Consider the following 7,498-nt stretch of genomic DNA (forward strand, 5'->3'; position numbering starts at 1 on the left):
ACCCCCCACCTTCCTGGCTGCCCACTGATTGCCCTGGGTCTGTGACAATGATGGTGGCCAGCTGCCAAGGGCTCAGGCTCCAGCCCAGGCAATTCCTTTGCTCCCACCTGCTACTTGAGTCTGCACTCTGGCTCTGTGCCCAGGGATTCTCTAGCACGGAGATGTGAGATGTGGGTTTCAGAGTCAGGGAGAGCCCATTTATGCCAGCATCTCAGAGGTTAGCTCTACAACTGGAGGCAAGCCGCAGTACCTTTCCAGTGTCTGTGTCTGGGAGAAGGAAGGGACTATGTCGTGCACCTCCCAGAGTGGTTGGGCAATGGGACTTGGAGCACAGAGTGACATATAAGAGAGCACTCACTAAGTGCTGAGTACTTCTGTTTGTATCGAGAGATTTGGGTTCCATGTTTGGGGTGACTTGGAAAATGCTCTTTATATCAGTGTGTGCCCTGTACTTGTGTGTGTGTGTGTGTGTGTGTGTGTGTGTGTGTGTGTGTGCACATATGGGTATGCAGGTGCCTGTGCCTGTGTGCGCACAAGTAGAGGCTAGAACAGGACTTTGGGTATCTTCCTCTTACTGCTTTGAGGCAGACTCTCTCATTGAATCTGAAGCCCATCCTCTCAGCTGGACTGGCTTGGCAGTGAACTCTCTGTGTGGGAAATCTATCTGCTACTGGACCCTCTAGTGCAGGGGTTCCAGGCACATAGAACTATGCCCAGCTTTTTACCTGTGTGCTGGGGTCTTTATGTTTGTGGAACAAGATTTCTTATGCATGGGATCCTCTCTCCAGATCCTCTATACCTTTTCAAAGCTGCAACCTTACCCCCACTCCCCCACATCTTCTTGGGGCAGAAACACATTCCCTGCCCGTAGCCGAGATGACTGAAGTTAGAAAGAGAAATGAGGAACTACCAACCATACCAGCCAAGAAGCAGCAAAGGCTGGCTTCGAACCCAGTGCACCCCGGGTTTTGAATCCGGGTTCCGGAAAGCCTCTGGGGCGGCCTCTTTGATCTCTCAAAGCTGCTGTCCAACAGTGTGCCAAGGGGAGGGCGGAGAAGCTGCTCTCAGGGCCAGCCCCTCCTCACCCGCCGCCCAGGGCCGGCTGGCAGCCAGCGGGAGGCATTCCAGAGGCTGCCTGCCTGTGCTCACGCCTGAGGAATGTCTTGCGAAGTCGCGCCTAAGCCCTCTGTGTCTGACTCATCATCTCTCCGTCTCCAGGAGTGTCAGAGAAGAGCTCCCTTAATCCCTCCTGTCCTCGGTCCCAGGCTTTCATTTGTCAAACTAAAAATATTCCCTCCAGGAACCTCCTTTAGCCAGGGGCTGAAGGAGGTACAAGGGGATGGCATTTCAGCGTCACTTCCTGACAGCGCCTCCGTCTTGTTCCCTGGGCCGGGGGCAGTCAGCAGCAGCGAGGGGCCTCTGTCATTTTTGGGCCACAGCCAGCAGTCCACCTTTTTCTTCTGTAAGCACCTTCCTTTTCCATGCGGGGAGGGAAGCTGAGATAGCCCATCAGCCTGACAGGCAGCCTTGCCCCTGGTCCCTTGGGGCTGCCTCGTGATTCATGCCAGGTGAGGACTCTAGAAATGCCAAGTTCATTTCCTTTGCAGCCGGAGGGGAGGGTGGGCTGGCACGGTTCGTACTTGTCTGCAAGGCTGGTTTAACTACTGATGAAGAGGTGGAGAGTTAGAAGGTTAAGGAGAAAGGAGTAAATCCAGTGTGCTGGTGTCTTAGTGGATTCAGATAGTCATGGGCTCCCTGCGTGGGAAGGTAGAACGGAGGGGTAGCTGGTGAGGCTCGCCTTCTTTTCTTTTCTTCACCTTGCTACTCCGGGCACAGCCACACTCCTCAGGGCTGATCCTGAGCATCTAACACACTAACCTGGTCAGAAAGCTTGGCTCAAAGTGGTAAAGCCACCTCCTTGGGACACTGTGGGTTCTCCTTGGCTGGCACTTGCTCCGTAGTCAAATGGTATAGCAGCTCAGATTTGCAGGTCCTGCCTCCACCAACAGAAGCCGTGTGAGCTCCAATGAGGCACCTCATCTCTGAGCCTAATTTCATCCTTCTTCACCCGTGGACGGTGCCTTCTCTCCCAGGCTATCCTGAAGATGTAAACTGAATTATATGCTGCTTACCACGTAATGGTGACCGAATCTAAACCGTTTCAATCATCATCCTCCCGTAAGACTCAATGACAAAGGTTACTACGCCATTGGAATCAGGAGCCCTAACTATAAGTTCTCTAGCCTTTACTACTGTGTGGCAATGAGGCAAATCCCCTACCATGGCTGGGTTACATGACAAGCAGGGTTTGGATCTTCTTTTCTCTTCCCGGACCTAAAAAATCCTCCATTGTGGACATACTCAGTACTGGATGCCAATGGAAAGTTTCTTCCTTGTGTTTTATTTAATTATTTTTTTTCCTAAACAAAGAGAAGAAGTTTCTTTGACTCACCATTTTGGAGGTATTAGGTCAAGGGGTTGCATCTGGCGACAGCTGTCTTGCTGGCAGGATTCCAAGTTGATACCAAATCTCACGTGGCAAGGAACAGGGACTGCATGGGGTCTCCATCTATAGGACTGCTCGCTATGGGCTGAATTGTGTCCCCTTATCCCAAATCCACAGGTCGAAGCCCTGACCCTTAATGTGACTGAGTCTGGACATAGGGACTTCAGGAGGTGGTTGAGGTTAAATGGGGGGGTCATGAGAATGGGATCCTGATCCAGTGGGAAAAGAAGTCAGGGGACTGTCTCCTCCTCCCCAGGTGAGGACATGGTGAAGAGGCAATAAGTACAAGTTGGGAAGAAATCGAACCCCAGCAGACCTTGACCTTGGCTCTTCGACCTCTAACCTCTTAGCAAGGAGATGTATGTTGTGTCGACATCTCTCTCTGTGGTGTTTTGTTATGGCAGCCAGTGCTGGCTAATCCATGTTGCAGCAAGCACACTGCAAACCCTTTGACTGTGCTCGCAGAGCTGAAGAGGAATGACAGGATTTCTGCAAGAGGAGGGAGAAGGCATGCACACTACATGCTTTGCAGCCAGAGACCATGAACTGAAGCAACTCTGTTTTCTGTGTCGAGTAGGGAAGAACCCAGGGTCTGGAGGAAAACGAGTTGAGTCTGATCCTGAGCCACCTGTGTGACTGTAGGTAAGGTCACAGATCTCTCTAGGTCTCCTTTTTTGACGTGTCAAATGCGTCACTGCCATCACTGTGGGCAGCGTTGAGAGCAGGCACTGGAGAAATGCCGACAGCAGTAATACATTACCCAAATAATACCATCCATATATCCAGAGCTATTACTAGCATTGATAACTTCACTCACACAACTCGTTTCACCTTGTTGAGCTTTAAACAGAAAAGAAAAAGAAGTGCATACTTATCCTGACTTAGCCCTTGCTTCTCTTATCAGAAATTCTCCTCCCTCCCTCAAAGCTTAATTCCATGACTTCCAGTCCATTGGGAAGTCCTGTACACATCACAGGGGAGTACAGGTTTGCCACACTGGATGCTGGAGCAAGGCGTTATTCTGAGACCATCTCGGTTTTGGAACCCATGGTGGTCAGAGCACCCACTTCACTCCCCTTGGAGGGCTCCTGCTGGGGACAGCCTTCCTGCCCTTTGTGTTCAAGTGATCCACTGTATGACCTAAATTCCTCAGGTATTTGAATAACTTAAATAAAAATGATTAGTGATCCGGAGTTGTGGAGATAACTTAGTGGTTAAGAACACTTGCTTCTCTGGCATGGAATTCAAGTTTGATTCCAAGAATTTAGAAGGCAGCTCCTAAATGTCTGTAACCCCAGCCCCAGGAGATCCGATACCCTCTTCTGGCCCATGGGTGGGCACTGCATGCCTAGGGTACACAAATATAAGGGTAGGCAAAACACCTAGACACATAAAATGAAAAGAAAAAAAAAAGTCTAATGGCTCTCAACAAATGACCTAGCAAATGATCACTAGCAAAGGATACAAACGCAGACACTCTACTCTTCACAAACATTAACTACAAAAGGGCTGTAGATCTCATCAGGAAGCACCAAACGACAAAGCTCCTGAAAGATATCGTAGAAGAAAATCTTGACCTCAATGATTTTTTTTCTTAGATACCACACAAAGGCATTGTCTGTGGAAGAATTAACGGGTAAGCTGGCTTTCATTAAACGAAAAACTTGTGATTTGTGAAAGACAATGTCCAGAGGAGGAGAAGCCACAGTCGGCAAGGGAACATTTGCAACAGTCACGTCATCAGACTGTCATCCAAGACACACAAAGAGTTCTTAAACCCAGCAGTAGGAAAACAAACAACCTGATTTAAAAAAAAATGGGCCAAAGACTTTAACAGACACCTCAGCAGAGAAGGTACACAGAGGGCTTCAGGGCTGGGGAATGTTCTACCGCAGATGTTCTTAGGTAGGAGATGCCAATGAGGACAGCGGTGAGCTACGATTACATACCTGTGAGAGTGACCTACATCCAGGACACAGACACCATAAAATGGTAAATAGGATGTGGAGCAAAAGGAATGCCCATTCATGGCTGGTGGGATCAGGAAGTGGCAGAAGCCACATTGAATGAGAGCATGGCTTTTTTGGGGGGAGGGGGATAAAATCAAACATATTAGTCAGGGTTCTCTACAGGGAAAGAACTGATAGGATGAAAAAAATTAACTTGCTAGATCAGTGTATGTCAAAATTGTAAAAACCACTGTCTCACCCTTGAGGGGCTAAGCACCCAGGATTTGCTCAGTCTCTGAAGCTAGGAGCCTTAGCTGTCCCAATCTGGTGTTGAAGATCTAGAGGGTTTCTGGAGAGCCATCGGTCTTCAGTCAACTTTGGGAGTCTGGGAACTTGGGTTAATAGCACTGAGGAAGCAGCAGCAGCATAGATCAGGTAGGAAGCAAGAAGAAAAGTCAAGAAAGCAAAAGGGGACTGACTAGTTTTCCTACTGTGCTTTTAAAAATTATTTATTAATTTATTATTAATAAATCATTATTAAATTATGACTTATTATTATTATTATGTATGCCACTGTCTTCAGACACACCAGAAGAGGGAATTGGATCTCATTACAGATGGTTGTGAGCCACCATGTGGTTGCTGGGAACTGAACTCAGGACCTCTGGAAGAGTAGCCAGTGCTCTTAAGCGCTGAGCCATCTCTCCAGCCCCCTACTGTGCTTTTTAATGTCTGGACTGCAGTTGGAAGATGCCACCTCATTTAGGGTGAGTCTTCCCACATCAATTAAGATGAAAAATTCCTCAGTCGAGACTCCCTGCTCAGGTGATTCTAAATCGAGGCAAGTTGACCTGTAAAACCAATCATTATACATACTTTTACCTTGTGATCCAGGAACCACATTCTTTGGTATTTACCCAAAGGTGTTGAAAATGTATCCTTTACTCTTCTTTTCTACCTTCCTTCCTTCCTTCCTTCCTTCCTTCCTTCCTTCCTTCCTTCCATTTCCCCTCCCCCCTCCCCCCATCTCTCCTTTCAAAAATCCCCCAAACAAAACTCCTGCACACAGTAGTATCTTCTCAGCTTTATTTAACGATTTCACAGACTTGGGAGATCTCCTGCAGAAGGTGGAAGGATAAATAAACCGTAGCCTTGGGCCCTGAATAAATTGTTTACAACCTTACAGAAATGCACAGTGGAGATATGATAAGGCAAGGAATCATCTAAAACACATGCATCTGAGTGGAAAACAGAGGTCATTCTGACCACTCAACGTTCTGGGGAAAGCAAGACTGGAGAGCTGCCGACAGTAAGAAGATAAAGGAACGGCAGGGTTAGAGAGGGCCGAGCGAGGGAGAGCTACTAACAGAGGTTTCTTTCTGTTTGTCTGCTTTTGTTATTTTGGGACAGGGTCTCACTTTGTAGTCTGGCTGCTCTGGAACTCACTCTGTAAACCAGGCTGGCCTCAAACTCACAGAGATCTGCTAGCCTCTGCTTCCCGAGGGCTGGGATCAAAAGAGTGAGCTACCATGTCCTCACACAGAAGCCTCTTGAAGGTGGGGAGACTGTTCATCTAGTGATGACTGAAGGCCAAGGCGTATTGACTGAACTCTTAGAACACACAGCATCACGTACTTGGACTGACTCCTGACTCAGTGATACACACTTTCAATCCTAGCACGCTTGAGGCAGAGGTAGACGGATCTCTGAGTTCGAGGCCAGCCTGGTCTCTCTGTAGAGTAAGTTCCAGACCAGCCAAGGCTATACTGAGAAACTCTGTGTACTGACTGGTTTTGTGTGTCAACTTGACACAAGCTGGAGTTATCACAGAGAAAGGAGCCTCAGTTGAGGAAATGCCTCCACGAGACCCAGCTGTAAGGCATTTTCTCAACTAGTGATCGAGGAGGGAGGACCCAGTCCATTGTGGGTGGTACCGTCCCTGGGCTGGTGGTCTTGGGTTCTAAAAGAGAGCAAGCTGAGCAAGCCAGGGGAAGCAAGGCAGTAAGTAACATCCTCCCACAGCCTCTGCATCAGCTCCTGCTTCCTGCCCTGCTTGAGTTCCTGTCCTGACTTCCTTTGGTGATGAACAGCAATGTGGAAGTGCAATCTGAATAAACTCTTTCCTTCCCAAGTTGCTTCTTGGTCACGATGTTTGTGCAGGAATAGGAACCCTGACTAAGGCACCCTGTCTCAAACAAACAAACAAACAAACAAACAAACAAACAAACAGGAGGAAGTATTCCGTGGACCCTGGGAGATGGTGATGGCTGTGTGACTGTGGATTCACGGATGGCCCTAAATGTCGCACTCTGGTAGGGAGGTTGGTGGCGAGGGAGGCTCTGCACGTGAAGGACAGGGAGACGTGGAACCTCTGCAGCTTCCTTTCAATTTTGTGGCGAACCTGAAACCTCTCTGAAAAAGTGTTTGGGAAAAGCATTTTTCTTTGTTCCGATCCGGTGATTCCCTGCACAGATGTGTCCGGGCTTCCACAAGACCCTTTGAGCTACTGGGAAGGGAGGCTTTTCTTTTAAGCCTTCAAAACCCCTTCCCTGGCAAGAGAGGAGCCTGTTTTGTGTCCCTTTATTCCTCTGTCAGCAAGCGAGGCTGCTCCAGGAATAGCTGCACATTGCATTGAATCTAAGAAAAAAAAAATTGTACCAAGGACATTGCGATTTCAGAGATGCCAACCACGACACGCATGCCAATGTCCCCGTGCAACATCGTGTGCAAGCATCGTGTGCAAGCATCGTGTGCCGTGAGCACAAAGGAAGCTGTAAAAGGAATTGGAAACTTTACTAAAACATGAAAAGAAGGTGAACATCTCAGAATTACGAGCTGTGATCCTAGAGAATTTATGTGTATAACTATTATTTTGAAGACTTAACTCTAAGGCTAAGTATCAATTCATTTAATCCTCCAAACAGCTCTAGGAAGCAGGGAGGGGGGGAGGCCACTGCCGGGGATCAAAGGGAGGGAGGCTCAGGTAGGTTACATAATATGGTGTCACATGGTGAGTGACTGGCTAAATTCAACTCCAGGAAGT

The 7,498-nt window shown here is 48.2% G+C and overlaps 1 long non-coding RNA gene across 1 annotated transcript; it reads left to right on the plus strand.

The window, feature by feature from the left end:
- The first annotated feature begins 1,355 nt into the window (after positions 1 to 1,355).
- Positions 1,356 to 6,589, plus strand: LOC120095173 (uncharacterized). Its single transcript, XR_015631274.1, has 3 exons — positions 1,356 to 1,568; positions 2,763 to 3,148; positions 4,105 to 6,589. It is a non-coding gene; the product is annotated as an uncharacterized LOC120095173 (long non-coding RNA).
- Positions 6,590 to 7,498: the final 909 nt, after the last annotated feature.

This window comes from Rattus norvegicus, chromosome 10 (genome assembly GCF_021556685.1).
Source record: "Rattus norvegicus strain SHRSP/BbbUtx chromosome 10, alternate assembly SHRSP_T2T, whole genome shotgun sequence".
NCBI classification, from domain to species: Eukaryota; Metazoa; Chordata; class Mammalia; order Rodentia; family Muridae; genus Rattus; species Rattus norvegicus.